Source organism: Podarcis vaucheri, assembly GCF_965113315.1.
Source record: "Podarcis vaucheri genome assembly, chromosome: 5".
Taxonomy (NCBI): Eukaryota; Metazoa; Chordata; class Lepidosauria; order Squamata; family Lacertidae; genus Podarcis; species Podarcis vaucheri.
This window is the reverse complement of record NC_138763.1, coordinates 78,482,312-78,491,625: the sequence shown is the minus strand read 5'-3', so window position 1 is coordinate 78,491,625 and position 9,314 is coordinate 78,482,312. Positions and strand designations below refer to the sequence as shown.

The window sequence follows — 9,314 nt, the reverse complement described above, 5'->3', positions numbered from 1 at the left end:
CATTCTGCGCACACAGAGAGTCCGTTTTAGTTATGAAATGGTGATTTTCGAGAAAGCAACTGAGAATTATTTCTTGGAAGAATGACTCATACACCTGAAGGAGCTCTGGCAAATATCTGATGCAACTGCTCAGGGAAACTGGCAATTTTGTTCAGTGATGAAAAGCCTCTGCTAAAAGGAGGGTATGGGGGGTATGCACCCTGCTATGTTGCCACTGACGTTGTTTTGTGCTAGATGGGGACTCAGTTGACTCTCCCACACTTGCAAGGAATGCATGGTGGAGGATTTGGAGGGTCCCATGGGCTAACCCTGCCCCTATGCCACACCAGGTCTCCATTCCTCCCTTTTCAATCTATCTGTAGTTGGTACTCATGAGACCCAGTTGCCAGGCAGCAAGAGAGTGAGATAAGCAGGCAAAGGAGCAAGGAAGGTTGGCAGGACAGACTGGTGATTGCAGGACCATGGACAGCTCTTACCAAGCAACTTGCTCTGATGAAGGGTAAGCGGATGCCTTATGAGCTTCTGACACCACTCCATCCCTCCTAAATTCTGTACACCGAATGTGGTTACATGCATGATAACAAAGTGAAGGCACGAGTGACTTGTCAGGATCCATTCCCAATTAAAAATAAAGTTTAAAAAACAACAACAAACCACAGGTGATCTCAAGACGGAGTAATCTGGTATAGGCCCTCCAACACATCAGTAGCATATTTGCATATGATTATGGAGGCTGAAGGGGTTAAATATATTGGCCTTTCTTTTTTTCAAGTCATCTTGAACAACTACTTGATCTAGCTGCAGCATTCAGAGCTGGTAGTTGTCCTACAATCAAAAAGGAAATGTGGTCTCTGGGGAAAATAAAAGCCAAGACAAATATATTTTGGTTTGCAAACTGATCACAGATCTCAGGTGCCACCCCCATCTCCATTCCTCCTGCAACCAACTTTACTTTTCTTTATGCAGCATGCTTCTGAATATCTATATCAATCTGCAAATAGAAAATAAGGACCTATCCTCCAACATTTCTCCAATAGAAATAGGGACAGAGTGGTGCTGTGCTCAGATCTTGCTTAGGAACTTCTCATAGACATCTGGTTGGCCACTGTGAGAACAGGATACTGGACCAGATGGGCCACTGGCTTCATCAAGTGGGTTCTTCTTATGCTCTTACGTCCCTCTCTCTTGACTCTGGCCCTACCCAGTTTTGGCTCCAGTCCCAATCTCTTTTTGCACGTGGTCTCTGAAAGATTGCTCTGAAGAAACATGACCCTTGACAAAGAAAAGTCCCCCATCTCCTGATATACAAATGTTTTGTTGCTTAGAAATAAGAGATACAATACTAATATCTTTAAACAAAAATTAATGTCATGAGAATTCGGAAACCTTAGTATCATTCATATGTAGTTTAAATCCTTCAGCAGAACTTTATCAGAAATTTCCATTAAAAAAACCAACAAGCTTAGAATAGGTTTACCAGAACAACAATTGATTATTTTAAGATGAAGATCTCGAGCAAATTAACAGCTGAGAGCCATTCATATTACTATAAATAATACAGGTGATACAAACTACAGGATACAAAGGCTCTTGTCTTAAATCAGTTCTGCTCAGTGAACTGTGAACTGGCTTTACCAGAAAAAAATGTGTTCAGAGGTGAACTGCTGATGTTGTGGTATTTATTTATGCCAGTTTGTCTACCCTGAAACCGCAAAGGCCATTTTAAAAGCCACTAATACTGATTCATTCAAATAACCACACACCCATTTTATTACCTTGAAAGAGTTTCATGAAATTCTTCAGTCCTCTTAGAGGTGTTTGGAACTGTCCATTTCAGTTTCTCTTGTTTTCCTTTTTTCTTTTTAATCTTAAAACAAACTTGCATAACTCACCTTTTTGAAACAAAATGTCTGAATTGAAGCTCAGCCATCCTTCACACTTTTCCAAATTTTGCAATGCAGTTTTCCAGCCATGTGCACAAAAATACACATATGTGATGAATATATTAATGGAAATAACATACAAAAATTCATTATATATGGGGAAATTGCTTTGCCGAAATGTGTATATTGGGCAAACAAATCAGAACAAATACTCAATAAAGGGCATGGACTAATCTCTGTGTAAGTGTCAGGGACTGTGGAGAGGAGGAATGGTGGAGACCGCCTCCCCAGCCTGACCCTTCCAGAGAAGAAGAAGACAGTTCAGAATTACAACAGGGGTTTGAGGGAGATCACAGCTCAGAGGCAGATGAGGGGGGAAGTTGGGAAATAATGGGAGAGGAGGAGGCAGAACCGGAGTGGCAGCTGGCTTACACAGTGTATTAGAAAGCATCCCAGACCTTCCATCTCCCAGAACCCAGCGAGCCTTAAAAATAGGAGGAACAAAGTCCTCAAAGGCAGAGGGCACATAGCAGCAACCATAGAAGTGACAAATGAGGAAGTGGGAGAGATGGGGAGAGGAGATTTACTTACTATTATCCAAGAGGCTGGGTTCTATAGCCTCTCTTTGTCAATACTGAAATAAAAAAGGACGGCAAGAAACCTTTCCTTGTCTTTATACTTTCCTGGGCAACCAGCTGGGAGCGACGACAGTTGTGTCAGTTGTGACCTCATTCTGATGCTGTCCACCTGAAGAATAGGCAAGGCCATTGTGACCTCATGTTGATGCTGCCTGCCTAAAGGAGGGAGACTGGCCATTGTGACCTCAGTTGCTGCTGCTAACTGAAGGAGAGACTTCCATTATGACCTCATGTTGCTGATGCCCAACTGAAGGACAAAGACTGGCCATTGTGAACTCATGTTGATGCTGCTCAGCTGAAGCATACTGACTTTTGTGGACTTCATAGTCATGAAGCCCACCTAAAAGTGAGAGAAACTGGCCAATGAGCCTTTCAGTAGCTACTGCCCATCCAAAAACAAGAAAGATAACATTCCTTGTGTCCAAGTAGTAGAGCAAAGAGCTCAGAAGCAAAGGGCCCTCAGCGCCACCCGTAGGGGAGATGATGACGAGTGAGGAAGCGGGAGAAAAAGGGGGTGGAGAGTCACTCGGGAGAACACCATTATTCCAAGAGGCTGTGTTCCAAGCCTCTCTCTGTAAATATTGAATAAAAAGCAGATGGTAAGACCTTTTCCTTGTCTTATCCATTCCCAGCAACCTGCCGCGGGAGTTGCTTCCTCTGCCACCTGAGAGGACAGGACTGCACTCTCCTGGAATCTGCAGGTTTGCAGCTTAGAGGTTGCTCCTGGATTCAATATTGCCACTGGAGCCTCAAGTAGCCTTGGTGGCAGGGAGTGCCTTTTTCAGCTACAGCTAGTTCATCAGGTATACCCCCTTTTCGACAGTGATGCCTTGGCCACCGTACTCCATGCTCTGGTAACTTCCAGTTTGGATGAGTGCAATGCGCTGGGTGGGGGACTGCTCTTGAAGATGACTCGGAAATGTTAATTGACCCAAAATCCAGCAGTCAGAATACTGGCTGGGGTTCCATTTAGATCTCACTTAATGCCTGCTTCAAAAGAGCCAGACCGGTTGCCGGTTCATTTGCATATCCAATTTCATACCCCACAAGTGTCTCGTTTTAAGTGAGAGATCCTGGAATCTAAGAAGCCAATCCTGGCTTCTGTTTGCATCCCAGAATGCCCCATTTTTTAAATCTGGCACTCTGGTGTGAGTCCTTGTGCCAGAGTGCTAGACCAAAACATGCTCACTTGGGCACAGGGTCATGCCAGAGCTGTGGTATGCCCTGCTGATGAGCATCGTAGCGCTGTGCCAGAAGGCTCTCCCCTCCTGATGTCCTGATTTGGGGAATAAAAATGTTGGAGGGTATGCAATTCAAGGTGCTCACATTAGTGTTTAAAGCCCTAAATGACCGAGGCCCCAAATACCTGCCTCTTTTCCTACAAATGCTCTTCTGTGCTCAGATCAGTAGATTCTTCCTCCCTCAGAAGCCCAGCAGTGTGTGGCTTGGGAGAGAGCATTCTCTGCAGCATCCCCAAAGTTAGGGAATTCCTGCAGGAGACTGCTGAAGGCACACCTCTTTAGCATGGCTTTTGACCCTTGAGGCATATAGTTTAGGATCCACCTTATTTCTGTGATTGCAAGTTGTTTAAAACTGTTCTTAATATTGTGTTTAAATGTTGTAACCTGCTCCAGGACCTTAGAATGAAGGATGAGTAAAATAGTAACAACAACAGCAGCAGCAGCAGCAGCAACAACAACAACAACAACATTTCTCTGCACATTTCCCTAATATAAACCTGTTTATACATATTATTTGATTGGAGAAATGCATTGTAGAATTTAGAGAAGCAAAAATTTTGAGTGGCATTTCAGTTCACATACAATTTCAGGAAATGTGAATTAGGTGGGTTTACAATAAAATGCAACACCCCGGCCAAAAAATAAAATAAAAAAATCTCCTCCATCTGTATTGATAGCAACATGAGGAATATGGAAAGAAAACAAGAAAGTCTGGATGCCAAATGTATGTATGACGTGTACGTTATAACAAGGAATGAGTTATACAGCTTCCCCCAGCAATACAAGTTGCCTTTGCTTCAGTGTTCTGTTCAATGTTCAGTCTTGTCTGGAACATTTTTATGTTAGAACAAAACTCACAAGTTTTATAGAGAATTTATTGCTCTGCTTAGAAAACAATCATAAGCATGACAGTTGAATTATTGTGGTGGGTTGTCCACACAGCAAGGGGGTGTTTAGTGCACAGCTGAGGGCAGAAAGATGTCTTGGTCTGAATTCCATCTGCATCTATCTCCGCACCGCATCTCTTTTACCCCCCATTGTCTTTGGGGGTACAGATGGCGAAGGATCAACCCACGAATCATTTAAGCTATTACTCTGGAGCCAGGCTTGTCATGAAATTTGGGAATCATCCCCTCCTCTTTTCTTGGCGTCTAAAGATTTCCTGGCAATTCTCTTTTGCCTGCATCCTCTGCTGTGACTTTTTAAAATGGAAGATATAGCATCTTCAATACTACTGCCCAAGGTTGTTACTGCTGATTTATGCGCAAAGCACAACCATGAATTTTCAGGGCAACCCCCCCCCCCCCCGCATGACAGCAACTTAGTATCAGCCTCAAAGTCGGCCAAACCCAACATTTCTGCCGGAATATTTCTGTCTAGAGGTACAGAGCTCAGCGGGATTGCAGGGTGCAATGCCAATTAAATATTTGATGGCTGTGAGATAATTCACTAGTGAGACCTTTGAGGTTTTAACAGCCTCTTTTATGATTTGCTAAATCTATATCATTTCCCTGTGATTTTTCCCAGAATCTACAAAGACTGCCTTTGCTCTTGGTTGTTTATTAAGGGAGTTGGCTAACTTACTTCCTTAGTGCCGATCCTTCCCTCCCCAGTGCAACCCTTTATTAAGGGCACTTCCAGACTGCTTCTATTTTCAGATGAGATTCAGTCACATACCAGCAAATTCAGGTGGCACAATTAAAGTTGATTTGAACCTCTTGCACAACAAACCCATCTCCCCGGGAAGATGGACTTGCGCAGGAAAATGTGGAATAATACTTGCTTGACGCAACGCTTTATAGTTTCCCCAGAAACAAATAAAACAGAATGCTCAATAAACAGCTGGTGCCAGCTAACCTACTGGCAATTTTTCTGCAAGCAAATCAGGTTGATTGCTCAATAAATAGGCCGACTAGAAGCAACCTATGTTTTGTGATGGCTTCTTACTAGCCTAACCCTCCTCCCACTTTTCTTTCTAAAAAATAAAGTCCCACAACAGACAGTGTTGCTCAAGAAGGCAGCAGCTAGCTTTGGAAGCATAATTTTGGGAACTGCCGATGTGTTTGAAGAAGAAGAGTTTGGATTTGATATCCCGCTTTATCACTACCCTAAGGAGTCTCAAAGCGGCTAACAGTCTCCTTTCCCTTCCTCCCCCACAACAAACACTCTGTGAGGTGAGTGGGGCTGAGAGACTTCAGAGAAGTGTGACTGGCCCAAGGTTACCCAGCAGCTGCATGTGGAGGAGCGGAAACGCGAACCCGGTTCACCAGATTGCAAGACTACAGCTCTTAACCACTACACCACACTGGCTCTCTTCCAACAATGTGTTTGAACACATTGCTGATGTTCATCTGCCTCAGGAGACAATGGAGGAGTGTGCCTTTGGGGATGAAGTTAAGGTTACAGCACCTGCTGTGGCTGGATAGACTGATACAGGAAAGATGTGTTTTGTTGAAGCTGGGGCAGATGAAATCATCCAGTTGTGCTGCTGCAGATACACCATGGCGTTTCTTCTCTCTGTGCTCCTCACAGAAGTCATTCCTATGGACGCACTACCTGACTGTCTGTCTCCAGGCACTGTGAAGGCTCACCCATTCCTAATGAAGGTTCCTTGTCCATAATTTGGTGTGTCCGGGGTTATTTGGGGCAGGGCAAGCCTCTGAAACCTCGGCTCACATCTTGATTTTGAAATGTGTAGCACCTAGCATCTATAAATTAGGTGGATGTGGTGAAATTGCTGTATTGATTGTTGGACGTAAGCTCAGCTATTAAGAGCTATTTATTCAGCATGTTTGGCACCTAGGATTCTGGAAACCAATGACCTCATTAATTTTCCGGATGTTCCTCTCAGATCTATATAAACAGACAAAGCAGAAATGTGAATTGATTTGCAGAGGCAACAATTAAGGTGCCGGGGGCTGCTTCAGTCTTTTGTCTGTGCAAGTGCATTGTAGGACTTTCCACATTTCTTTATTAACTACCAGTTCTGTCGAGATGATTCTGAGCAAGTGTGAGGGTTATGTGATTTTTAAAAACAAAACACCTGGGGGCGGGGGGAATGAAAAGAATATCTTCCCTGCCTGTAGGAAGTCAAGCAAAGATGGGAGCTTCAGCAAAGAGTTCTACTTTCTTGAAAATATCCTGTTCCTGGGACTCTGCACCCCACACCTTCTACAATGCTTCACAAAGAACAGAGACATGGTGAACAATGGGGCAGATTCATTTGAGTGGAGACAATTCTTTCAGGTTGTATCTTAGTATTCCTAAGGAACTCTTGAACCTCTGGTTTATGCTCTAGAGCAGGCTTCCTCAACCTCGGCCCTCCAGATGTTTTTGACCTCCCATGATCCCTAGCTAGCAGGATCAGTGGTCAGGGATGATGGGAGTTGTAGTCTCAAAACATCTGGAGGGCCGAGGTTGAGGAAGCCTGCTCTAGAGTCTAGACCCATGCAGAAGCTGACTAGTGAAAACAGATTGCTGATTTTATCTGCAATTTTTTATAAAAATGTTATGCTGTTTCATGTAAACCAGGTTAGAGATTTATTTGTTATTATTTTTGAGCAAGCAGTCTGTACAGAAGTTGTTAGACTACAACTCCCATCGTCCCTGACCCTGACCAGCTGATGGGAGTTGGAGTACAATGGCTGGAGGGCCACAGATTCCCCAGTTCTGGCCTAAAGTTGCACTTTGAGTGGCTTCAAAAAAACACAGAAACATATAGCAATTGTTTTGAAATAATTCTAATATAAGCAATATACAAAACTCAGAAATCAGCATAAAAATCAGCCCAAAATCAGCATAGAAACAGGCCAGCAAAAAATTTATAGGTCTGATGAGGTTAAAATAAGAACAATAAATAGTAATTCCAATGTGTGTGTTATTAAAATTTAATATCCTCACCTTCTTATTTGTCTTGCACTTTTTCATAAGATTATGCTTCCCCTGGGAATTTAATCTCAGTTATATCCAAGAATAGACAGCTTTGAACATTGCAGTGAATTTCCCCACTTCTCTGAAATCTCTTTGCTTCCTCTCAAAGACATCTGAAACGACACCCCTTGTGTGAGAAGGTGGGGAGGGAGGATGTTTGGTAAGTCAACTTCCCTTCCTTACAAATTTCATTGAGATCAGAGACACCTATTTATAAAAGAGCACCTGATGCAAAACTAATGTGAGTGAGGTTAAAATGAAAACTTTCATTTCATAAGAAAGTAAGGGAGAAATGGTTTTCCAATGAGATTTTGGGCAGGGTTACATTATTATTAGAAACTCCACAACAGGGAGGCTCCCTACTCCCCACCCCAGCATAAAGGTAAAGTGATAGGGAAAATTTATCCTTATGAATTTGTGTCTATGTCACACAGCAGGAAAAGAGAAGTGATCCAAACATAAGAATAGAACAATAATTAATAAGAATAAGAATAATAAGCCCTGCAGGATCCAGTCAATGGCTCATATAGTCCAGCATCCTGTTCTCATAGCACCAACCAGCATTGCATGGGTGGCACTGTGGTTTAAACCACTGAGCCTCTTGGGCTTGCTGATCAGAAGGTTGGTGGTTCGAATTCCTGCGACAGGGTGAGCTCCCATTGCTCTGTCCCAGCTCCTGCCAACCTAGCAGTTCGAAAGCACACCAGTGCAAGTAGATAAATAGGTGGCGGGAAGGTAAAGAGAGTTTCCATGCGCTCTGGTTTCCGTCACGGTGTCCCATTGTGCCAGAAGCGGTTTAGTCATGTTGGCCACATGACCTGGAAAGCTGCCTGTGGACGAACGCTGGATCCCTTGGCCTGAAAGCAAGATGAGCGCCGCAACCCCATAGTCGCCTTTGGTTGGACTTAACCATCCAGGGGCATTTACCTTTTACCTTTACCTTTGCTAGTAACCACTGATAGCCTTACACTTCATGAATTTGTTCAATCCTTTTTTAAGCCACCCAGGGGGTCATCAATGCCTCCTGTGGGAGGGAGCGCCATAGTTCAGCTTTGTGTTGTGTGGAGAAGCGCTTCCTTCTGTCTGCTCGGGCTCTTTGAACATCAGAGGTGAATTTAAGGGCAGCGTGAACATTTCCGCTGCACTGGGCGTTGAGCCTAGGGGTCGCCCCAGAACGTCCCAACTATGATGCATTGAAAGCAGGATGTAAAGTGAGAGGCAGGGTGCACCGAATTTTGACTCACACAAGGCGCTGCTGAAATTTGAAAGGCCAAAGTCTGCCGTTGCAACCAGTTCCTTTGATTGCAGAAAGACACCTCCACCCTGCTGAGCATATGACCTTACTATGGACAACTGTCGGTCGCCATTATTGTTAGGGCCGGGTAGGAATTTTCCCAGTTGGCCAATTGGTTTTCGCCTACCTAGTAGCAATTGTCACAACTTTTGTGAGGTTAGGCATTAGGTAAGCCTTTGTTTGGATGGAGGGGGAGATTGTAGCCTTCGCCTGCCCCTCCTCAGTAAGGGTATCCTGTTAAAGGAATCCGGGGTGTGAATCCTGTCTGAAGCTTGGATGTGGGCTACGGCCATGTCACAGCCCCTACAGGGAGCCCTCAGGATGCCCC

At 44.0% G+C, this 9,314-nt stretch overlaps 1 long non-coding RNA gene across 1 annotated transcript; it reads right to left on the bottom strand.

Moving 5' to 3' along the window:
- Positions 1–6,099: 6,099 nt before the first annotated feature.
- LOC309532760 lies at positions 6,100–9,045 on the bottom strand. Its single transcript, XR_014220013.1, has 3 exons — positions 8,937–9,045; positions 7,663–7,805; positions 6,100–6,615 (listed from the first exon to the last, which is right to left on the bottom strand). It is a non-coding gene; the product is annotated as an uncharacterized lncRNA (long non-coding RNA).
- Positions 9,046–9,314: the final 269 nt, after the last annotated feature.